Source organism: Hyperolius riggenbachi, chromosome 6, assembly GCF_040937935.1.
Source record: "Hyperolius riggenbachi isolate aHypRig1 chromosome 6, aHypRig1.pri, whole genome shotgun sequence".
Classification (NCBI taxonomy): Eukaryota; Metazoa; Chordata; class Amphibia; order Anura; family Hyperoliidae; genus Hyperolius; species Hyperolius riggenbachi.
The window spans coordinates 140,366,338-140,391,648 of record NC_090651.1 but is presented as its reverse complement, the minus strand read 5'-3'; the positions used below and the strand labels follow the sequence as shown (position 1 = coordinate 140,391,648).

Sequence of the window (25,311 nt, the reverse complement as noted above, 5' to 3'; positions counted from 1 at the left end):
GTCCAGGAAGGGGTGCTAGCTGATTGGCTGCCATGTGTCTGCTGACTGTGAGGTAAGGGGTCAAAGTTTAGCTCAATGATAATGTACGGGGGGGGGGGGGCGTATTGAACACGCCAAATGTACGCTGTTCACAGCATCTTCCCCAAAGCAACAAATATACAGCATACATTCTAACTGCATTTATCCAAGATTACTTAAAGTGATCCTTAAGCCCCCCCCCCAAAAAAAGACTTTTACTCACCTGTGGCTTCCAATAGCCCCCTGAAGCTGTCCGGTGCCCTCGCCGTGTCCCTCCGATCCTCGTGTCCCCGCCAGCAGCCACGTCCAGTTTCGCCGTCAGGAGCCCTCTATGCTGCTATATGCTTCATGCTATATGCTATAGCAGCATAGAGGGCGCAATTGTGGCTGGGAACACAAAGAATTACTCGCGTTCCCAGCCTGTCGGCTCCTGACGGCGAAACCGGAAGTGGCTGTCGGCGGGGACACGAGGATCGGAGGGACACGGCGAGGGCACCGGACAGCTGCAGGGGGCTATTGGAAGCCCCAGGTGAGTAAAAGTCATTTTTTTTTACTTAAGGATCACTTACTTCTGTAAAAGTATAATCACATGAATGTGACTTTAGTTGTGCATATTTCATCCTCCGGGTATAGCTTCCATTGACTCATTGAAAGTAGTCACCTAGTAGCCCCATCCCGGTAGGCACTGTGCTGTCACAGTGTGTGACAAACAGAAAGCTGCCATTGCAATGCATGCTATGGATCAGATTACAAAGCAGCTAGCAGGCTGTTTACTACTAGCACAATTCTAAATGTTTCTGAATTAGCATTATTTATATTGCCACATTTATGAAAGTGAACATAATAAGGAGATATCAGCTTTCTGTAGGGTCTTTGGTACCTCAGAAAAAAAGGTCCTCCACCCCACAGATAGTAGCATTAGGTTGCCTTTGCTCCCCCAAGATAGCAGCATCAGGTAGTCATAGTTTCTTCCCCCTAGATAGCAGTATTGGATGGTATTTGTGCCCCCCCCCCCTTCCTTGCCCCCAATTCCCTGCTGAGCGATGGTAGCAGAGAGTTTTCATCTCTATGGCCAGTTACTGAAAAATGGGGGAGTGTGCCAGCTGGACAGACGAGAACACTCTATTCATGAAATCGGGGCCAGGGCGCGCAGGGGCAACTTGAAGAGAACCCGAGGTGGGGTTCTAAGAATGATATCCGCACACAGAGGCTGGGTCTGCCTATACAGCCCAGCCTCTGTTGCTATGTAGTGTCCCCCCCAAGCCCCCCCCTGCGCTCTGCTATGCCCCCATAAATCAGAGCCGTGCTGTCGACATGCAGTGGGCTGTGTTTACCTATATAGTTTCACACTCACCACTCCCCCCGCCTCCTGCATAGCTCCGGTCCCCGCCCGCGTCCCTTCCCTCCAATCAACGCAGAGGGAAGGGACGCGTGCGGGGACCGGAGATATGCAAGAGGCGGGGGAGCGGCGAGAGTGACACTACATAGGTAAACACAGCCTGGGATTTATGGGCTCATAGCAGAGCGCAGGGGGGGCCTGGGGGGACACTACATAGCAACACAGGCTGGGCTGTATAGGCAGACCCAGCCTCTGTGTGCGGATATCATTCTTAGAACCCCACCTCAGGTTCTCTTTAACCACTTGCCGACCGCCTACTACCTATGGGCGTCAGCAAAGTGGCAACCCAAGGACCGCCTAACGCAAATCGGCGGCGGCACCTGGGGGACTGATCATCCGGGGATGCACGCGCATCTGCCGGCATTAGGCTCCGCCCACCAGCGACATCGACCCGCCGGCCAATTAGCAGGTTGTTAACCCTCGATCTGCCACTACAAAGTGTATAATACACTTTGTAATGTATACAAAGTGATTTATACAGGCTGCCTCCTACCCTGGTGGTCTCAGTGATCGAGGGACCACCAGGGTAGAAGGCAGCTGTGTATGTATGCACCCAAGCACACTGGTCCTGCCCCCTGATCGCCCACAGCACCCCTCAGACCCCCCTGATCACCCCCTCAGATCACTGTTTGCACCCAATCACCCCCCTAATCACCCATCAATCACCCCCTGTCACTATCTGGCAATGGTATATTTTAGATCAGGTCCTAAACTGCCCCCTGGGGGCTCCTGATCACCCCCCACACCCTCAGATCCTCCCCAGACCCCTCCCTGTGTACTGTATACATCTATTCTCCCCTGTAATCACCCACTGATCACCTGTCAATCACCCATCAATCACCCCCTGTCACTGCCACCCATCAGATCAGACCCTAACCTGCCCCTTGCGGGTACCTGATCACCTGCCCACACCCTCAGATCGCCCGCAGACCCGCCCTTAGATCACCTCACAAGTGCATTGTTTACATCTGTTCTCCCCTCTAATCACCCACTGATAACCCATCAATCACCCCCTGTCACCACCTGTCACTGCTACCCATCAGATCAGACCCTAATCTGCCCCTTGCGGGCACCCAATTACCCACCCACACCCTCAGATCGCCCTCAGACCCCCCTGATGACCTCCCCAGTTCATTATTTACATCTGTTCTCCCCTCTAATCACCCACTGATCACCCATCAATCACCCTGTCACCCCCTGTCACCACATGACACTGCTACCCATCAGATCAGACCCTAATCTGCCCCTTGCAGGCACCCAAACACCCGCCCACACCCTCAGATCGCCCTCTGACCCCCCCCCCCCCTGATCACCTCCCCAGTGCATTGCTTGCATCTATTCCCCCCTCTAATCACACCCTGAGACACCCATCAATCACCTCCTGTCACCCCCAGCACACTTACCCATCAGATCAGGCCCTAATTTGCACCGTGTGGGATCCTGATCACTCGGCCAAACCCCCAGATCCCCCTCAGACCCCCTTTCGATCACCTCCCCATTGCATTGATTGCATCTATTCTCCCCTCTAATCACCCCCTGAGACAACCATCAATCACTTCCTGTCACCCCCTAGCACTCCTATCCATCAGATCTGGTCCTAATCTGCCCCCTGCGGGCTTCTGATCACCCGGCCAAATCCTCACCCACCCCACCCCCCACCGCAGTGACAGAATTTTTTTTTCTGATCACTGCTGGTCTCTACGACTTAATTGTGGCTGAGACCAACCGCTATGCTGCACAATACGCAACCGCCAATCCAAGAAGCTACCATGCCCAGCCTTTTCGGTGGAAACCACTCCAAGTTTCCAAATGTAACATTTTTGGGGCCTTCTCCTTAACATGGGTCTAGTCAAAAATAATGTATTGCGGTCTTATTGGTCTACACACCCAATACATCACATGCCCATGTTCTCTGCTGCCATGTCCAGGTCACGATTTGAGAACATCCTGCGCTTCCTGCACTTCAGTGCCAATACAACCTGTCATCTAAGAGGCCACCCTGCTTATGACCGGTTCCACAAAATTTCGCCCCTCATAGACCACCTGTCATCAAAATTTGCAGATGCTTATACCCCTGAACAGTCATTTTGAGGCATTTGGTTTCCAGCCTACCCCTCGCGGTTTCGGGTCCCTAAAATGCCAGGGCAGTATAGGAACCCCACAAGTGACCCCATTTTAGAAAGAAGACACCGCAAGGTATTCCGTTAGGTATATGATGAGTTCATAGAAGATTTTATTTTTTGTCACAAGGTAGTGGAAAATGACACTTTGTGAAAAAAAAATAAAAATCAATTTCTGCTAACTTGTGACAAAAAACAAAATCTTCTATGAACTCACCATAATCCTAATGGAATACCTTGGGGTGTCTTCTTTCTAAAATGGGGTCATTTGTGGGGTTTCTAAACTGCCATGGCATTTTAGGGGCCCTAAATCGTGAGGAGTAGTCTAGAAACCAAATGCCTGAAAATGACCTGTGAAATCCTAAAGGTACTCATGGGATTTTGGCTGCAAAAAAGTGTCACACATGTGGTATCGCCATACTCAGGAGAAGTAGTATAATGTGTTTTGGGGTATATTTTTACACACACCCATTCTGGGTGGGAGAAATATCTCTGTAAATGGACAATTGTGTGTAAAAAAAAATAAAAAAATTGCCATTTACAGAGGTATTTCTCCCACCCAGCATGGGTATGTGTAAAAACACACCCCAAAACACTTTATACTACTTCTCCTGAGTATGGCAATACCACATGTGTGACACTTTTTTGTAGCCTAGGTGCGCTAAGGGGCCCAACGTCCTATGAGTACCTTTAGGATATACTATACTGCCCTGGCATTTTAGGGGCCCTAAACCGTGAGGAGTAGTCTAGAAACCAAATGCCTCAAAATGACCTGTGAAATCCTAAAGGTACTCATATGACGTTGGACCTCTTAGCGCACCTAGGCTGCAAAAAAGTGTCACACATGTGGTATCACCGTACTCAGGAGAAGTAGTATAATGTGTTTTGGGGTGTATTTTTACACATACCCATGCTGGGTGGGAGAAATGTCAATTGTGTGTAAAAAAAATCAAAAAATTCTCATTTACAGAGATATTTCTCCCACCCAGCATGGGTATGTGTAAAAATATACCCCAAAACACATTATACTATTTCTCCTGAGTACGGCGATACCACATGTGTGACACTTTTTTTGCAGCCTTTTTGTCACAAAGTGTCATTTTCCGCTAACTTGTGACAAAAAATACAATCTTCTATGAACTCACCATGCCTCTTAGTGAATACTTTGGGATGTCTTCTTTCCAAAATGGGGTAATTGGGGGGGGGGGGGGGGGGGGTATTTATACTATCCTGGAATTCTAGCACCTCATGAAACATGATAGGTGCTCAGAAAGCATCTCATTGCACCGCCAAAAACAGGCCTTCAGGGAAAACTGTGTTAGTACACGATGTTTCCCGTGTGGCCACCAGCCAAGCAGGAAGTGATGCATGCTCGCGGTCACTTCCTGCTTCAGGTATGTGGAAGCGTATTGTAAAAATATGCTTCCTCGCATGCGCACCGCAACGCCAACTTTAAAAGAAAAAGTGTCACCATAGACTAACATGACTTCTGGGCCGACACAGATCGCTATTTCGCACAGTAACGTAGCTTGGCGTGAGCGTTAAATTTGGCACTTCTGGCTCAGCATACCGGCACGTGGGAAATATGAAATCCCCCATAGGGTGTAGTGCATGGGGTGTTGAGACACCCTGGAAAGAAGAGACAAAACAAAAATCGGGAGCCCAAATGGTGTAGTATGTCAGTAACACTGAAAACAATATAACAATAAAAGGGCTACTCACAAAGGTGGGTTGTGGGGGGCAACCAAACACAGGAAGCAGGTAGAAATAATGAACCCGTCTCCACTCAGGGTGTCCCAGACTGGGACTGGTGGTGATCGCTTCTTCTTTAAAAGACAATAACTGCTTTACACATGGCCCGTTTTTTTAACCACAACAGGTGTGTGTGTGTGTGGGGAGGGGGGTCCTCACTAAGCACAATTAGGGTAAAGAAGCGCCCAGGAGTTTATAAACAACAGTAAAAACGATAAATGAGGTGGCTTACCTCATTAAGGACATTCTCATAGGAAAAAGAGAATTTTATTTTTGCAAAACTAAAATTCTCTTTTTCCTATGAGAGTGTCCTTAATGAGGTAAGCCACCTTATTTATCATTTTTACTGTTGCTTTTAACTCAGTTTTATAAACCCCTGGGCGCTTCTTTGCTCTCATTGTGTTGTTCCCCATAGGTTTACATTAGGCTGCGGTAGCAATGCTACACACAAAACTACATTACGCCATTTTAAAAATAATTTGGGTTCCATCTTTTGACGACACCCAAATTACTGCCTGAGCACCGCTATAGTCATAATTCACATTGCGGCCTATGGCAGCGCATGGTGCGCCCAAATTTCCCTGTGCCTTTAACAGCTCTGTTCTTTGCAATATTTGGTTCATTCAGCAAGGACTATGCAAGTCCCAAAACTTGCCCGGCCTATGACAAAATGAGATAAAGATTGTCGGCCGGAGTTATTGTCATTGGCCATTTTGGCCAACTTTTATCTAGTGTGTGTGCATAACCTTCAATGATTTGATTGACTTTCAATTTTCAATAAATTACCTGCCATTCTTCAATACACATTGTATATAGTGATGTCACTGCCAATTCCTTATCAGGTGGACACAAAGATATAAAAGTGTGTAAGTTTTCCTTGTTTACTTGATTCTGTACACAAGTTTGTAGAACATTATTTGGCCATACTAATAAGACTACAGTACTATAACATTAAAAATAAATGAACAAATAAAAGGTATGATGCCCTAAATGTTTTCTTGTACAGTCCTTTTTTATGAGGTTTTAACTGACACACATTTTTTATACAATAAATTGCATTTCAGGATTGTTTTTTCCATGTGGTTTGAGCTTCATACTATCTCTCGCACAATGTGTATATTTAGCTGTCCTTATAAAGGAAATAGCAGTGGTTTTGTGGTTAATGTAACATGTCATTGTGTAGCGCCGCGTGTGAAGCCAGTGGTTTCCTATGATCAATGATGATAGCTCACATCAGTGGATCATATAAGAGGGGGAGTGCAATGGCTCATCACTTCCAAGATGCAGGACTAGATAGTGAGGGAAACTGAAGACAATGCAAAAACTCAGCTTTAATAACTCAAAAAGCAGCGATGACAGCAGAAGTATTGTAAACCACAAAAAGCAATTAGTTATACCTTTCAGCTATGTAGACACCATTCAGCAATGTTACATTTTTGTTACTCAGAATTAGGCTATATTCACAGTGACACGTTGTGGTGTGTTGCGTTGGACAATACAATCACATTGCTAACGCGTTGCAATTATATCATAATGGTACGTACAAACACAAAGCACGAAGTTACACGACCGCTTATTGTGCATGGTAACAGTTGCAGTGAGGCATACTTTGCATGCGTCACATCACAAACACCCCATTGCCCATATGCAATTCAGTTTTTCTCCTGACCTTTCTCCTAGGAGATAATTGTTCAACTTCTTTTTAAAATAACGTTTCAGCACTTTGCAACTGAAAAAGTACCAAAAGTAGGTGAAAAGTACCATGAAAATTATTTTAAATATTTTCTTGTTTACTGATAGTTTAAAAGTTCTTATTATATTGGCAAGGTTTTAAAATATCGCCTAGGAGAAAAAGGTAATTGCATATGGGCCCAAGTGTTGTAACATGACCTCTCCATTGCATTACAATCCTGTTTTACAGGCTATTCGCCACGATATGTCACTGTGAACCTAGCCTTAAAGGGAACCTTAACTGAACAGGGGGTAAAGAGTTTCAATTACCTGGGGCTATTACCAGCACCCTGCAGCAGTCCTGTGCCCTCGGAGCCGTTCTGGAATCCTCCGGTCCCCCGCTGTCACTTAGTTTCGTTTTTGACGACTCACCAGTCGGCCGGCCGCCATGCGTATTATTGGACGCATTCCCTACTGCATTAGTACTGTTGCGGACCGCAACGCGCACAAAAATACGCGTTGCTGCATATCTACACGTGCGGAAAGCGGCAGCGCTAATTGCAGTAGGGAATGCGTCCAATAATACGCATGGCGGCCGGCCGACTGGTGAGTCGTCAAAAACGAAACTAAGTGACAGCGGGGGACCGGAGGATTCCAGAGCGGCTCCAAGGGCACAGGACTGCTGCAGGGGGCTGGTAATAGTCCCAGGTAAGTGAAACTCTTTACCCCCCCCCCCCCCCCCCCCATTCAGTTAAGGTTCCCTTTAAGCTTGGTACGCACTTTTAATTTTAATTGTCCAATGAGTGTCCAACTTTACCCTCCCCATGTAGTATGAGGGCAAACAAATTTTGAGTACTACAGACAGATTGTGTAGGTAAACTCTTATACTACATGGAGGTGGTAAATCTGACCAGTGATTGGCCAATCAAAATTGAAGACGTGTACCTGGCTTCAAAGCTTCAGTATACCTTCAGTTATGTGTAGGCTATTGTCATAACAATGTTCTGTCCCTACATTATTGAGTTATGTAAGTTTTGTTCTAAATATACTTACACTTGATTGTTCTTTGATTGTTGAGAGTTTTCCTCCTTACTAGCCTAATGGTCTCAGCAATGTTGTTATTGGGTTGGCCAAAAGATACTGTTTCAACTCTGTAACTGTTAGCTTGTTTGTGAAAGCTGACATTCCACTGTGCTATCGTGTATGATGTTCTTTATTTGAGGTTTTAATCATTGTATGCTGCTCAAGTGTTGTATACTTTGTAAAAAGTTTTCTTTTTTCAAATAAAAATTCAAAGTGAAAAAATAAAAAAAAGAATTGTTCAGAGTCGATTTGGGACATCAATGAGGTTAATTGGTATTTGGATCGCATTTATCTGATCGATCAGTCGATTCTTTAATAAAAATTGTACCGTTAGTAAGCACCTTTAGTCCATTCAGCTTCTCCACACTTTTCCAGGCACAAATCCATGATCCTGATTTGATTCATAGGAGGAGTAGGCCAGCAAAGATGATTGATTTCCAAAGGGAGACTTTTCCTGGAATGAGAATTCTTGAAAAGCATAGCACCAATTTGTCAAGCAATCAATTTGTATCTGTCTGATACAGGGTAACATCTCACTTTTGCTTCCTGTGTAGCCTGATCATAATCATCCAGTCAGGCAAGTAGAAATTAGTCACCAGATAAAGTATACACTTGTTTTTTTTTCATGCAGGAGAAGCTCTTATCGTAGAATTGATCATCTGTATGGTGAGATGTTTGGACAAAGTGAATAATCGCATGGGAACAGAAGGTGGGCCTAAACAGAAAGTATCCATTACATTTATTAAAAATAATACAGATATAGAAAATGCCATGCACATTTGTTTGTACAAGCCCTAGAGTAGATGCCAATAATCTATAAGCAGGAAAAGGTAGGTTTAAATGTCACATTGTCTGGTCACACTGTACTTCAATATGTTGAAACAGACATGCAGAAATGTGGCCACACTCCATACATTTTTTTTTAAATTTAAATTCAAGGATTACAATTAATTTTTTTTCTGATTGATTGTAACATTTGGAAAATCTGACCAATGTACCACACATGTGTTCACTGTTTCCCCAATTATGAAAACAAAAATGATTGAAAACTCTAGGGAAATTGCTTGGGTGTATTTATTAAGAAAATGACAATCTACACTACACCATGCAATTTTTATAAAACTTTATGAGAAAAATTCACCATTCCTGATCGAGTTATATAGAAGCAAAATGGGAAATTCAATCGGATTTCTTGCTCGCATAAAAAAAAAGTTTTAGATTTTTGGGAAGTCTAATCGTTTTTATCTAATTTCCGTAATTCAGATCATTTTGTTGTATCGTGTGTCGCCACCTTAAAGAACCCCGAGGGGGGGAGCGGCGCTAACAGACAGGCGAGAGGTAAACATTGTGCTGGCGACATGCTGCGTGTCGCCAGCACAGTGGGGGGTATAGGGGGGTCCTGGAGGCACACCATGGGGCAACAGAGGCTGGTGTTAGTGTGCACAACCAGCCTCTGTGCCCCACTAGCATAAGTAAATCCCACCTCGAGTTCTCTTTAGGAGTGGGATCTACAAATTTACAGTAAGAAGGACAAGGGAAAATACAAAGTAGGGCCTTTGTACTATCCAGAGCAGCAGTAGAAAAAAATCTTACATTATTCAGCCTTTTATTGTTGTGTTACATTACAGAACCAAAATACTGGTAGCAAAAATCACTGTTGCAATAAGAAGTATGTTTTCAAACAACTAGAAGGAAACTGTGCAATTGCAACTTGTGAAAAGCAAGAATACAATCGTAGCCAGTGAACAGAAGCTGTGCAATTGCAGTCAGTGGACAGCAGCAGTGTGATTATGGTGGGTGAAAAGCAGCTGTTCAAACTGCAGTCAGTGAACAGGAGATGTACATTTGCAGTCAGTGAACAGCAACAGTGTGATTGCGGTGACTGAAAAGCAACTGTCTGAACTGCAGTCAGTGGACAACAGTTGTGTGAGGACAGCAGCTGTGTGACTGCAGTCAGTGGACAGCAGCTGTGTGATTGCAGTCAGTGGACAGCAGTTGTGTGAGGACAGCAGCTCAGTGATTGCAGTCACTGGACAGCAGTTGTGTGAGGACAGCAGCTGTGTGATTGCTGTCAGTGAACAGCAGCTGTGTGATTGTGGTAAGTGAAAAGCAGCTGTTCAAATTGCAGTCAGTGAAGAGGAGATGTGCATTTGCAGTCAGTGAACAGCAGCAGTGTGATTGTGGTGAGTAAAAAGTGACTGTCTGGACTGCAGTCAGTGGACAGCAGCTGTGTGAGGACAGCAGCTGTGTGATTGCAGTCAGTGGACAGCAGTTGTGTGATTGCAGTCAGTGGACAGCAGCTGTGTGATTGCAGTCAGTGGACAGCAGCTGTGTGATTGCAGTCAGTGGACAGCAGCTGTGTGATTGCAGTCAGTGGACAGCAGCTATATGAATGCAGTCAGTGGACAGCAGCTGTGTGATTGCAGTCAGTGGACAGCAGCTTTGTGATTGCAGTCAGTGGACAGCAGCTGTGTGATTGCAGTCAGTGGACAGCAGTTGGGTGAGGACAGCAGCTGTGTGATTGCAGTCAGTGGACAGCAGCTGTCGGATTGCAGTCAGTGGACAGCAGCTGTGTGATTGCAGTCAGTGGACAGCAGCTGTGTGATTGCAGTCAGTGGACAGCAGCTGTGTGGTTGCAGTCAGTTGACAGCAGCTGTATGATTGCATTCAGTGGACAACAGCTGTGTGATTGCAGTCAGTGGACAGCAGTTGTGTGATTGCAGTCAGTGGACAGCATCTGTGTGATTGCAGTCAGTGGACAGCAGCTGTGTTATTGAAGTCAGTGGACAACAGCTGTGTGAGGACAGCAGCTGTGTGATTGCAGTCAGTGGACAGCAGTTGTGTGATTGCAGTCAGTGGACAGCAGCTGCGTGATTGCAGTCAGTGGACAGCAGCTGTGTGATTGCAGTCAGTGGACAGCAGCTGTGTGATTGCAGTCAGTGGACAGCAGCTGTGTGGTTGCAGTCAGTGGACAGCAGCTGTATGATTGCATTCAGTGGACAACAGCTGTGTGATTGAAGTTAGTGGACAGCAGTTGTGTGATTGCAGTCAGTGGACAGCAGCTGTGTGATTGCAGTCAGTGGACAGCAGCTGTGTTATTGAAGTCAGTGGACAACAGCTGTGTGAGGACAGCAGCTGTGTGATTGCAGTCAGTGGACAGCAGCTGCGTGATTGCAGTCAGTGGACAGCAGCTGTGTGATTGCAGTCAGTGGACAGCAGCTGTGTGATTGCAGTCAGTGGACAGCAGCTGTGTGAAGACAGCAGCTGTGCGATTGCTGTCAGTGGACAGCAGTTGTGTGAGGACTGCAGCTGTGTGATTGCAGTCAGTGAACAGCAGCTGTGTGATTGCAGTCAGTGGATAGCAGTTGTGTGAGGACAGCAGCTGTATGATTGCAGTCAGTGGACAGCAGCTGTGTGATTGCAGTCAGTGGACAGCAGTTGTGTGAGGACAGCAGCTGTGTGATTGCAGTCTGTGGACAGCAGCTGTCGGATTGCAGTCAGTGGACAGCAGCTGTGTGATTGCAGTCAGTGAACAACAGCTGTGTGATTGCAATCAGTGGACAGCAGCTGTGTAATTGCAGTCAGTGGACAGCAGCTGTGCGATTGCAGTCAGTGGACAGCAGCTTCGGGATTGCGGTCAGTGGACAGCAGCTGTGTGATTTCAGTCAGTGGACAACAGCTGTGTGATTGCAGTCAGTGGATAGCAGTTGTGTGATTGCAGTCAGTGGACAGCAGCTGTGTTATTGCAGTCAGTGGACAGCAGCTGTGTTATTTAAGTCAGTGGACAACAGCTGTGTGAGGACAGCAGCTGTGTGATTGCAGTCAGTGGACAGCAGTTGTGTGATTGCAGTCAGTGGACAGCAGCTGTGTGATTGCAGTCAGTGGACACAGCTGTGGGATTGCAGTCAGTGGGCAGCAGCTGTGTGATTGCAGTCAGTGGACTGCAGCTGTGTGAAGACAGCAGCTGTGCGATTGCTGTCAGTGGACAGCAGTTGTGTGAGGACAGCAGCTGTATGATTGCAGTCAGTGGACAGCAGCTGTGTGATTGCAGTCAGTGGACAGCAGTTGTGTGAGGACAGCAGCTGTGTGATTGCAGTCTGTGGACAGCAGCTGTCGGATTGCAGTCAGTGGACAGCAGCTGTGTGATTGCAGTCAGTGGACAACAGCTGTGTGATTGCAGTCCGTGAACAGCAGCTGTGTGATTGCAGTCAGTGGACAGCAGCTGTGTGATTGCAGTCAGTGGACAGCAGCTGTGTGATTGCAGTCAGTGGACAGCAGCTGTATGATTGCAGTCAGTGGACAGCAGCTGCGGGATTGCGGTCAGTGGACAGCAGCTGTGGGATTGCGGTCAGTGGACAACAGCTGTGTGATTGCGGTCTGTGGACAGCAGCTGTGTGATTGCAGTCAGTGGACAGCAGCTGCGGGATTGTGGTGAGTAAAAAGTGACTGTCTGGACTGCAGTCAGTGGACAGCAGCTGTGTGAGGACAGCAGCTGTGTGATTGCAGTCAGTGGACAGCAGCTGTGTGATTGCAGTCAGTGAACAACAGCTGTGTGATTGCAGTCAGTGGACAGCAGCTGTGTAATTGCAGTCAGTGGACAGCAGCTGTGCGATTGCAGTCAGTGGACAGCAGCTTCGGGATTGCGGTCAGTGGACAGCAGCTGTGTGATTTCAGTCAGTGGACAACAGCTGTGTGATTGCAGTCAGTGGATAGCAGTTGTGTGATTGCAGTCAGTGGACAGCAGCTGTGTTATTGCAGTCAGTGGACAGCAGCTGTGTTATTTAAGTCAGTGGACAACAGCTGTGTGAGGACAGCAGCTGTGTGATTGCAGTCAGTGGACAGCAGTTGTGTGATTGCAGTCAGTGGACAGCAGCTGTGTGATTGCAGTCAGTGGACACAGCTGTGGGATTGCAGTCAGTGGGCAGCAGCTGTGTGATTGCAGTCAGTGGACTGCAGCTGTGTGAAGACAGCAGCTGTGCGATTGCTGTCAGTGGACAGCAGTTGTGTGAGGACTGCAGCTGTGTGATTGCAGTCAGTGGATAGCAGTTGTGTGAGGACAGCAGCTGTATGATTGCAGTCAGTGGACAGCAGCTGTGTGATTGCAGTCAGTGGACAGCAGTTGTGTGAGGACAGCAGCTGTGTGATTGCAGTCTGTGGACAGCAGCTGTCGGATTGCAGTCAGTGGACAGCAGCTGTGTGATTGCAGTCAGTGGACAACAGCTGTGTGATTGCAGTCCATGAACAGCAGCTGTGTGATTGCAGTCAGTGGACAGCAGCTGTGTGATTGCAGTCAGTGGACAGCAGCTGTGTGATTGCAGTCAGTGGACAGCAGCTGTATGATTGCAGTCAGTGGACAGCAGCTGCGGGATTGCGGTCAGTGGACAGCAGCTGTGGGATTGCGGTCAGTGGACAACAGCTGTGTGATTGCGGTCTGTGGACAGCAGCTGTGTGATTGCAGTCAGTGGACAGCAGCTGCGGGATTGTGGTCAGTGGACAGCAGCTGTGTGATTTCAGTCAGTGGACAACAGCTGTGTGATTGCAGTCAGTGGATAGCAGTTGTGTGATTGCAGTCACGGGACAGCAGCTGTGTTATTGCAGTCAGTGGACAGCAGCTGTGTTATTTAAGTCAGTGGACAACAGCTGTGTGAGGACAGCAGCTGTGTGATTGCAGTCAGTGGACAGCAGTTGTGTGATTGCAGTCAGTGGACAGCAGCTGTGTGATTGCAGTCAGTGGACAGCAGCTGTGTGATTGCAGTCAGTGGACAGCAGCCGTGTGATTGCAGTCAGTGGACTGCAGCTGTGTGAAGACAGCAGCTGTGTGATTGCTGTCAGTGGACAGCAGTTGTGTGAGGACTGCAGCTGTATGATTGCAGTCAGTGGACAGCAGCTGTGCGATTGCAGTCAGTGGATAGCAGTTGTGTGAGGACAGCAGCTGTATGATTGCAGTCTGTGGACAGCAGCTGTCAGATTGCAGTCAGTGGACAGCAGCTGTGTGATTGCAGTCAGTGGACAACAGCTGTGTGATTGCAGTCCGTGAACAGCAGCTGTGTGATTGCAGTCAGTGGACAGCAGCTGCGGGATTGCGGTCAGTGAACAGCAGCTGTGGGATTGCGGTCAGTGGACAACAGCTGTGTGATTGCAGTCTGTGGACAGCAGCTGTGTGAATGCAGTCAGTGGACAGCAGCTGCGGGATTGCGGTCAGTGAACAGCAGCTGTGGGATTGCGGTCAGTGGACAACAGCTGTGTGATTTCAGTCAGTGGACAACAGCTGTGTGATTGCAGTCAGTGGATAGCAGTTGTGTGAGGAGAGCAGCTGTATGATTGCAGTCAGTGGACAGCAGCTGTGTGATTGCAATCAGTGAACAGCAGTTGTGTGTGGACAGCAGCTGTGTGATTGCAGTCTGTGAACAGCAGCTGTCGAATTGCAGTCAGTGGACAGCAGCTGTGTGATTGCAGTCAGTGGACAGCAGCTGTGTGATTGCAGTCAGTGGACAACAGCTGTGTGATTGCAGTCAGTGGACAGCAGCTGTGTGATTGCAGTCAGTGGACAGCAGCTGTGTGATTGCCGTCAGTGGACAGCAGCTGTGTGATTGCAGTCAGTGGACAGCAGCTGTGTGATTGCAGTCAGTGGACAGCAGCTGCGTGATTGCGGTCAGTGGACAGCAGCTGCGTGATTGCGGTCAGTGGACAGCAGCTGCGTGATTGCGGTCAATGGACAGCAGTGGCGGGATTGCGGTCAGTGGACAGCAGCGGCGGAATTGCGGTCAGTGGACAGCAGCTGTGTGATTGCAGTCAGTGGACAGCAGCTGTGTGATTGCGGTCAGTGGACAGCAGCTGCGGGATTGCGGTCAGTGGACAGCAGCTGCGAATTGCGGTCAGTGGACAGCAGCTGTGTGATTGCAGTCAGTGGACAGCAGCTGTGTGATTGAGGTCAGTGGACAGCAGCTGTGTGATTGCAGTCAGTGGACAGCAGCTGCGGGATTGCGGTCAGTGGACAGCAGCTGTGGGATTGCGGTCAGTGGACAACAGCTGTGTGATTGCAGTCTGTGGACAGCAGCTGTGTGATTGCAGTCAGTGGACAGCAGCTGCTGGATTGCGGTCAGTGGACAGCAGCTGTGTGATTTCGGTCAGTGGACAACAGCTGTGTGATTGCAGTCAGTGGATAGCAGTTGTGTGAGGATAGCAGCTGTGTGATTGCAATCAGTGGACAGCAGCTGTGTAAAGACAGCAGCTGTGTGATTGCAGTCAGTAGACAGCAGTTGTGTGAGTGCAGTCAGTGGACAGCAGCTGTGTGATTGCAGTCAGTGGACAACAGCTGTGTGATTGCAATCAGTGGACAGCAGCTGTGTGATTGCAGTCAGTGGACAGCAGCTGTGTGAGTGCAGTCAGTGGACAGCAGCTGTGTGATTGCAGTCAGTGGACAGCAGCTGTGTGATTGCAGTCAGTGGACAGCAGCTGTGTGATTGCAGTCAGTGGACAGCAGCTGTGTGAGGACAGCAGCTGTGTGATTGCAGTCAGTGGACAGCAGCTGCGTGATTGCAGTCAGTGGACAGCAGCTGCGTGATTGCGGTCAATGGACAGCAGTGGCGGGATTGCGGTCAGTGGACAGCAGCGGCGGGATTGCGGTCAGTGGACAGCAGCTGTGTGATTGCAGTCAGTGGACAGCAGCTGTGTGATTGCGGTCAGTGGACAGCAGCTGTGGGATTGCGGTCAGTGGACAGCAGCTGCGAATTGCGGTCAGTGGACAGCAGCTGTGTGATTGCAGTCAGTGGACAGCAGCTGTGTGATTGAGGTCAGTGGACAGCAGCTGTGTGATTGCAGTCAGTGGACAGCAGCTGCGGGATTGCGGTCAGTGGACAGCAGCTGTGGGATTGCGGTCAGTGGACAACAGCTGTGTGATTGCAGTCTGTGGACAGCAGCTGTGTGATTGCAGTCAGTGGACAGCAGCTGCAGGATTGCGGTCAGTGGACAGCAGCTGTGTGATTTCGGTCAGTGGACAACAGCTGTGTGATTGCAGTCAGTGGATAGCAGTTGTGTGAGGATAGCAGCTGTGTGATTGCAATCAGTGGACAGCAGCTGTGTAAAGACAGCAGCTGTGTGATTGCAGTCAGTAGACAGCAGTTGTGTGAGTGCAGTCAGTGGACAGCAGCTGTGTGATTGCAGTCAGTGGACAACAGCTGTGTGATTGCAGTCAGTGGACAGCAGCTGTGTGATTGCAGTCAGTGGACAGCAGCTGTGTGAGTGCAGTCAGTGGACAGCAGCTGTGTGATTGCAGTCAGTGGACAGCAGCTGTGTGATTGCAGTCAGTGGACAGCAGCTTTGTGATTTCAGTCAGTGGACAGCAGCTGTGTGATTGCAGTCAGTGGACAGCAGCTGTGTGAGGACAGCAGCTGTGTGATTGCAGTCAGTGGACAGCAGCTGTGTGATTTCAGTCAGTGGACAGCAGCTGTGTGATTGCAGTCAGTGGACAGCAGCTGTGTGGTTGCAGTCAGTGGACAGCAGCTGTGTGATTGCAGTCAGTGGACAGCAGCTGTGTGATTGCAGTCAGTGGACAGCAGCTTTGTGATTTCAGTCAGTGGACAGCAGCTGTGTGATTGCAGTCAGTGGACAGCAGCTGTGTGAGGACAGCAGCTGTGTGATTGCAGTCAGTGGACAGCAGCTGTGTGATTTCAGTCAGTGGACAGCAGCTGTGTGATTGCAGTCAGTGGACAGCAGCTGTGTGATTGCAGTCAGTGGACAGCAGCTGTGTGGTTGCAGTCAGTGGACAGCAGCTGTGTGATTGCAGTCAGTGGACAACAGCTGTGTGATTGCAGTCAGTGGACAGCAGTTGTGTGATTGCAGATGGTGAACAGCAGCTGTGTGATTGCAGTCAGTGGACAGCAGCTGTGTGATTGCAGTCAGTGGACAGCAGCTGTGTGATTGCAGTCAGTGGACAGCAGCTGTGTGATTGCAGTCAGTGGACAGCAGCTGTGTGAAGACAGCAGCTGTGCGATTGCTGTCAGTGGACAGCAGTTGTGTGAGGACTGCAGCTGTGTTATTGCAGTCAGTAGACAGCAGCTGTGTGATTGCAGTCAGTGGATAGCAGTTGTGTGAGGACAGCAGCTGTATGATTGCAGTCAGTGGACAGCAGCTGTGTGATTGCAGTCAGTGGACAGCAGTTGTGTGAGGACAGCAGCTGTCGGATTGCAGTCAGTGGACAGCAGCTGTGTGATTGCAGTCAGTGGACAACAGCTGTGTGATTGCAGTCTGTGGACAGCAGCTGTGTGATTGCAGTCAGTGGACAGCAGCTGCGGGATTGCGGTCAGTGGACAGCAGCTGTGGGATTGCGGTCAGTGGACAACAGCTGTGTGATTGCAGTCTGTGGACAGCAGTTGTGTGATTGCAGTCAGTGGACAGCAGCTGCGGGATTGCGGTCAGTGGACAGCAGCTGTGTTATTTCAGTCAGTGGACAACAGCTGTGTGATTGCAGTCAGTGGATAGCAGTTGTGTGAGGATAGCAGCTGTATGATTGCAGTCAGTGGACAGCAGCTGTGTGATTGCAGTCAGTGGACAACAGTTGTGTAAGGACAGCAGCTGTGTGATTGCAGTCTGTGGACAGCAGCTGTCGGATTGCAGTCAGTGAACAGCAGCTGTGTGATTGCAGTCAGTGGACAGCAGCTGTGTGATTGCAGTCAGTGGACAACAGCTGTGTGATTTCAGTCAGTGGACAGCAGCTGTGTGATTGCAGTCAGTGGACAGCAGCTGTGTGATTGCAGTCAGTGAACAACAGCTGTGTGATTGCAGTCAGTGGACAGCAGCTATGTAATTGCAGTCAGTGGACAGCAGCTGTGCGATTGCAGTCAGTGGACAGCAGCTTCGGGATTGCGGTCAGTGGACAGCAGCTGTGTGATTTCAGTCAGTGGACAACAGCTGTGTGATTGCAGTCAGTGGATAGCAGTTGTGTGATTGCAGTCAGTGGACAGCAGCTGTGTTATTGCAGTCAGTGGACAGCAGCTGTGTTATTTAAGTCAGTGGACAACAGCTGTGTGAGGACAGCAGCTGTGTGATTGCAGTCAGTGGACAGCAGTTGTGTGATTGCAGTCAGTGGACAGCAGCTGTGTGATTGCAGTCAGTGGACACAGCTGTGGGATTGCAGTCAGTGGGCAGCAGCTGTGTGATTGCAGTCAGTGGACTGCAGCTGTGTGAAGACAGCAGCTGTGCGATTGCTGTCAGTGGACAGCAGTTGTGTGAGGACTGCAGCTGTGTGATTGCAGTCAGTGGATAGCAGTTGTGTGAGGACAGCAGCTGTATGATTGCAGTCAGTGGACAGCAGCTGTGTGATTGCAGTCAGTGGACAGCAGTTGTGTGAGGACAGCAGCTGTGTGATTGCAGTCAGTGGACAGCAGCTGTGTGATTGCAGTCAGTGGACAACAGCTGTGTGATTGCAGTCCATGAACAGCAGCTGTGTGATTGCAGTCAGTGGACAGCAGCTGTGTGATTGCAGTCAGTGGACAGCAGCTGTGTGATTGCAGTCAGTGGACAGCAGCTGTATGATTGCAGTCAGTGGACAGCAGCTGCGGGATTGCGGTCAGTGGACAGCAGCTGTGGGATTGCGGTCAGTGGACAACAGCTGTGTGATTGCGGTCTGTGGACAGCAGCTGTGTGATTGCAGTCAGTGGACAGCAGCTGCGGGATTGTGGTCAGTGGACAGCAGCTGTGTGATTTCAGTCAGTGGACAACAGCTGTGTGATTGCAGTCAGTGGATAGCAGTTGTGTGATTGCAGTCACGGGACAGCAGCTGTGTTATTGCAGTCAGTGGACAGCAGCTGTGTTATTTAAGTCAGTGGACAACAGCTGTGTGAGGACAGCAGCTGTGTGATTGCAGTCAGTGGACAGCAGTTGTGTGATTGCAGTCAGTGGACAGCAGCTGTGTGATTGCAGTCAGTGGACAGCAGCTGTGTGATTGCAGTCAGTGGACAGCAGCTGTGTGATTGCAGTCAGTGGACTGCAGCTGTGTGAAGACAGCAGCTGTGTGATTGCTGTCAGTGGACAGCAGTTGTGTGAGGACTGCAGCTGTATGATTGCAGTCAGTGGACAGCAGCTGTGCGATTGCAGTCAGTGGATAGCAGTTGTGTGAGGACAGCAGCTGTATGATTGCAGTCTGTGGACAGCAGCTGTCAGATTGCAGTCAGTGGACAGCAGCTGTGTGATTGCAGTCAGTGGACAACAGCTGTGTGATTGCAGTCCGTGAACAGCAGCTGTGTGATTGCAGTCAGTGGACAGCAGCTGCGGGATTGCGGTCAGTGAACAGCAGCTGTGGGATTGCGGTCAGTGGACAACAGCTGTGTGATTGCAGTCTGTGGACAGCAGCTGTGTGAATGCAGTCAGTGGACAGCAGCTGCGGGATTGCGGTCAGTGAACAGCAGCTGTGGGATTGCGGTCAGTGGACAACAGCTGTGTGATTTCAGTCAGTGGACAACAGCTGTGTGATTGCAGTCAGTGGATAGCAGTTGTGTGAGGAGAGCAGCTGTATGATTGCAGTCAGTGGACAGCAGCTGTGTGATTGCAATCAGTGAACAGCAGTTGTGTGAGGACAGCAGCTGTGTGATTGCAGTCTGTGAACAGCAGCTGTCGAATTGCAGTCAGTGGACAGCAGCTGTGTGATTGCAGTCAGTGGACAGCAGCTGTGTGATTGCAGTCAGTGGACAACAGCTGTGTGATTGCAGTCAGTGGACAGCAGCTGTGTGATTGCAGTCAGTGGACAGCAGCTGTGTGATTGCCGTCAGTGGACAGCAGCTGTGTGATTGCAGTCAGTGGACAGCAGCTGTGTGATTGCAGTCAGTGGACAGCAGCTGCGTGATTGCGGTCAGTGGACAGCAGCTGCGTGATTGCGGTCAGTGGACAGCAGCTGCGTGATTGCGGTCAATGGACAGCAGTGGCGGGATTGCGGTCAGTGGACAGCAGCGGCGGAATTGCGGTCAGTGGACAGCAGCTGTGTGATTGCAGTCAGTGGACAGCAGCTGTGTGATTGCGGTCAGTGGACAGCAGCTGCGGGATTGCGGTCAGTGGACAGCAGCTGCGAATTGCGGTCAGTGGACAGCAGCTGTGTGATTGCAGTCAGTGGACAGCAGCTGTGTGATTGAGGTCAGTGGACAGCAGCTGTGTGATTGCAGTCAGTGGACAGCAGCTGCGGGATTGCGGTCAGTGGACAGCAGCTGTGGGATTGCGGTCAGTGGACAACAGCTGTGTGATTGCAGTCTGTGGACAGCAGCTGTGTGATTGCAGTCAGTGGACAGCAGCTGCGGGATTGCGGTCAGTGGACAGCAGCTGTGTGATTTCGGTCAGTGGACAACAGCTGTGTGATTGCAGTCAGTGGATAGCAGTTGTGTGAGGATAGCAGCTGTGTGATTGCAATCAGTGGACAGCAGCTGTGTAAAGACAGCAGCTGTGTGATTGCAGTCAGTAGACAGCAGTTGTGTGAGTGCAGTCAGTGGACAGCAGCTGTGTGATTGCAGTCAGTGGACAACAGCTGTGTGATTGCAATCAGTGGACAGCAGCTGTGTGATTGCAGTCAGTGGACAGCAGCTGTGTGAGTGCAGTCAGTGGACAGCAGCTGTGTGATTGCAGTCAGTGGACAGCAGCTGTGTGATTGCAGTCAGTGGACAGCAGCTGTGTGATTGCAGTCAGTGGACAGCAGCTGTGTGAGGACAGCAGCTGTGTGATTGCAGTCAGTGGACAGCAGCTGCGTGATTGCAGTCAGTGGACAGCAGCTGCGTGATTGCGGTCAATGGACAGCAGTGGCGGGATTGCGGTCAGTGGACAGCAGCGGCGGGATTGCGGTCAGTGGACAGCAGCTGTGTGATTGCAGTCAGTGGACAGCAGCTGTGTGATTGCGGTCAGTGGACAGCAGCTGTGGGATTGCGGTCAGTGGACAGCAGCTGCGAATTGCGGTCAGTGGACAGCAGCTGTGTGATTGCAGTCAGTGGACAGCAGCTGTGTGATTGAGGTCAGTGGACAGCAGCTGTGTGATTGCAGTCAGTGGACAGCAGCTGCGGGATTGCGGTCAGTGGACAGCAGCTGTGGGATTGCGGTCAGTGGACAACAGCTGTGTGATTGCAGTCTGTGGACAGCAGCTGTGTGATTGCAGTCAGTGGACAGCAGCTGCAGGATTGCGGTCAGTGGACAGCAGCTGTGTGATTTCGGTCAGTGGACAACAGCTGTGTGATTGCAGTCAGTGGATAGCAGTTGTGTGAGGATAGCAGCTGTGTGATTGCAATCAGTGGACAGCAGCTGTGTAAAGACAGCAGCTGTGTGATTGCAGTCAGTAGACAGCAGTTGTGTGAGTGCAGTCAGTGGACAGCAGCTGTGTGATTGCAGTCAGTGGACAACAGCTGTGTGATTGCAGTCAGTGGACAGCAGCTGTGTGATTGCAGTCAGTGGACAGCAGCTGTGTGAGTGCAGTCAGTGGACAGCAGCTGTGTGATTGCAGTCAGTGGACAGCAGCTGTGTGATTGCAGTCAGTGGACAGCAGCTTTGTGATTTCAGTCAGTGGACAGCAGCTGTGTGATTGCAGTCAGTGGACAGCAGCTGTGTGAGGACAGCAGCTGTGTGATTGCAGTCAGTGGACAGCAGCTGTGTGATTTCAGTCAGTGGACAGCAGCTGTGTGATTGCAGTCAGTGGACAGCAGCTGTGTGGTTGCAGTCAGTGGACAGCAGCTGTGTGATTGCAGTCAGTGGACAGCAGCTGTGTGATTGCAGTCAGTGGACAGCAGCTTTGTGATTTCAGTCAGTGGACAGCAGCTGTGTGATTGCAGTCAGTGGACAGCAGCTGTGTGAGGACAGCAGCTGTGTGATTGCAGTCAGTGGACAGCAGCTGTGTGATTTCAGTCAGTGGACAGCAGCTGTGTGATTGCAGTCAGTGGACAGCAGCTGTGTGATTGCAGTCAGTGGACAGCAGCTGTGTGGTTGCAGTCAGTGGACAGCAGCTGTGTGATTGCAGTCAGTGGACAACAGCTGTGTGATTGCAGTCAGTGGACAGCAGTTGTGTGATTGCAGATGGTGAACAGCAGCTGTGTGATTGCAGTCAGTGGACAGCAGCTGTGTGATTGCAGTCAGTGGACAGCAGCTGTGTGATTGCAGTCAGTGGACAGCAGCTGTGTGATTGCAGTCAGTGGACAGCAGCTGTGTGAAGACAGCAGCTGTGCGATTGCTGTCAGTGGACAGCAGTTGTGTGAGGACTGCAGCTGTGTTATTGCAGTCAGTAGACAGCAGCTGTGTGATTGCAGTCAGTGGATAGCAGTTGTGTGAGGACAGCAGCTGTATGATTGCAGTCAGTGGACAGCAGCTGTGTGATTGCAGTCAGTGGACAGCAGTTGTGTGAGGACAGCAGCTGTCGGATTGCAGTCAGTGGACAGCAGCTGTGTGATTGCAGTCAGTGGACAACAGCTGTGTGATTGCAGTCTGTGGACAGCAGCTGTGTGATTGCAGTCAGTGGACAGCAGCTGCGGGATTGCGGTCAGTGGACAGCAGCTGTGGGATTGCGGTCAGTGGACAACAGCTGTGTGATTGCAGTCTGTGGACAGCAGTTGTGTGATTGCAGTCAGTGGACAGCAGCTGCGGGATTGCGGTCAGAGGACAGCAGCTGTGTTATTTCAGTCAGTGGACAACAGCTGTGTGATTGCAGTCAGTGGATAGCAGTTGTGTGAGGATAGCAGCTGTATGATTGCAGTCAGTGGACAGCAGCTGTGTGATTGCAGTCAGTGGACAACAGTTGTGTAAGGACAGCAGCTGTGTGATTGCAGTCTGTGGACAGCAGCTGTCGGATTGCAGTCAGTGAACAGCAGCTGTGTGATTGCAGTCAGTGGACAGCAGCTGTGTGATTGCAGTCAGTGGACAACAGCTGTGTGATTGCAGTCAGTGGACAGCAGCTGTGTGATTGCAGTCAGTGGACAGTAGCTGTGTGATTGCAGTCAGTGGACAGCAGCTGTGTGATTGCAGTCAGTGGACAGCAGCTGTGTGATTGCGGTCAGTGGACAGCAGCTGTGTGATTGCGGTCAGTGGACAGCAGCTGTATGATTGCGGTCAGTGGACAGCAGCTGTGTGATTGCAGTCAGTGGACAGCAGCTGTGTGATTGCAGTCAGTGGACAGCTGCTGTGTGATTGCAGTCAGTGGACAGCAGCTGTGTGATTGCAGTCAGTGGACAGCAGCTGTGTGATTGCAGTCAGTGGACAGCAGCTGTGTGAGGACAGCAGCTGTGTGATTGCAGTCAGTGGACAGCAGTTGTGTGATTGCAGTCAGTGGACAGCAGCTGTGTGAGGACAGCAGCTGTGTGATTGCAGTCAGTGGACAGCAGTTGTGTGATTGCAGTCAGTGGACAGCAGCTGTGTGATTGCAGTCAGTGGACAGCAGCTGTGTGATTGCAGTCAGTGGACAGCAGCTGTGTGATTGCTGTCAGTGGACAGCAGCTGTGTGAAGACAGCAGCTGTGCGATTGCTGTCAGCGGACAGCAGTTGTGTGAGGACTGCAGCTGTGTGATTGCAGTCAATGGACAGCAGCTGTGTGATTGCAGTTAGTGGATAGCAGTTGTGTGAGGACAGCAGCTGTATGATTGCAGTCAGTGGACAGCAGCTGTGTGATTGCAGTCAGTGGACAGCAGTTGTGTGAGGACAGTAGCTGTGTGATTGCAGTCTGTGGACAGCAGCTGTCGGATTGTAGTCAGTGGACAGCAGCTGTGTGATTGCAGTCAGTAGATAGCAGTTGTGTGAGGACAGCAGCTGTATGATTGCGGTCAGTGGACAGCAGCTGTGGGATTGTAGTCAGTGGACAACAGCTGTGTGATTGCAGTCTGTGGACAGCAGCTGTGTGATTGCAGTCAGTGGACAACAGCTGTGTGATTGCAGTCTGTGGACAGCAGCTGTGTGATTGCAGTCAGTGGACAGCAGCTGCGGGATTGCGGTCAGTGGACAGCAGCTGTGTGATTTCAGTCAGTGGACAAGAGCTATGTGATTGCAGTCAGTGGATAGCAGTTGTGAGAGAGAGGACAGCAGCTGTATGATTGCAGTCAGTGGACAGCAGCTGTGTGATTGCAGTCAGTGGACAGTAGTTGTGTGAGGACAGCAGCTTTGTGATTGCAGTCTGTGGACAGCAGCTGTGTGATTGCAGTCAGTGGACAACAGCTGATTGCAGTCAGTGGACAGCAGCTATGTGATTGCAGTCAGTGGACAGCAGCTGTGTGATTGCGGTCAGTGGACAGCAGCTGCGTGATTGCGGTCAGTGGACAGCAGCTGTGTGATTGCGGTCAGTGGACAGCAGCTGTGTGATTGCGGTCAGTGGACAGAAGCTGCGGAATTGCGGTCAGTGGACAGCAGCTGTGTGATTGCAGTCAGTGGACAGCAGCTGTGTGATTTCAGTCAGTGGACAACAGTTGTGTGATTGCAGTCAGTGGACAGCAGCTGTGTGATTGCAGTCAGTGGACAGCAGCTGTGTGATTGCAGTCAGTGGACAGCAGCTGTGTGATTGCAGTCTGTGGTCAGCAGCTGTGTGATTGCAGTCAGTGGAGAGCAGCTGTGTGATTGCAGTCAGTGGACAGCAGCTGTGTGATTGCAGTCAGTGGACAGCAGCTGCGGGATTGCGGTCAGTGGACAGCAGCCATGGGATTGCAGAGTAAGTTACCTGATCTGCAGGGTTTAGAGGATCAGGTGGCCGCAAAAACCACCGCTCCCTGCCGCTCCTGTTGGTCGCAACGGCCCACGTTCACTTGCCTGACATATAGGTCACAATTCTGCCCTGAGAGACTGTGTGTCTCTCATAGCATGCAGGGAGGTGGGGGAGCTACAGGGGGTGCGGCCAGGGGGAGAGAGCTGCCCAATGGCAGCTCTGTAAACCCTGTAGAGAGCGGCGGTGTTGGGACACAGCAGCATGTCATGAGGCAGAGAACATGCCTCTGTGTCCCATCTGCACCACAAAGATCCACCTCGGGTTCTCTTTAAAGTCACAACGCAGCATTACAACGCAACGCAAAAAAAGTGGTAACGCACATTAACGCTGCATTACCATCGCATACAGTAGGTACAGGAAAGCATACAGGCAATGAAAAGTATGCTTTCCTGTACCTGTTAAAGTGTGCATTTAGAGGTAACGCACTGCAGCAGTGTGTTACCATAACGCTACACGTTAAAATGCGACACTAACGATGCACCGTGAACAACCCATAGGATTAGCATTGCAGTGCAGTAGGCTGCGTAATAAGACTTTATAAAGCAGCTCTGCAACGTCCCACTGTGAATAAG

The 25,311-nt window shown here is 50.0% G+C and overlaps 1 protein-coding gene across 6 annotated transcripts in view; it reads left to right on the top strand.

Moving 5' to 3' along the window:
* Nucleotides 1–25,311, top strand: part of OLFM3 (olfactomedin 3) — a 407,311-nt gene that overhangs the window by 47,471 nt on the left and 334,529 nt on the right. For all 6 annotated transcript variants that reach the window (XM_068240007.1, XM_068240009.1, XM_068240008.1 and 3 more), the window contains one exon: nucleotides 8,675–8,752. The gene's annotated coding sequence lies outside the window, so the exon portion shown is untranslated. The remainder of the gene's footprint in view (nucleotides 1–8,674; nucleotides 8,753–25,311) is intronic.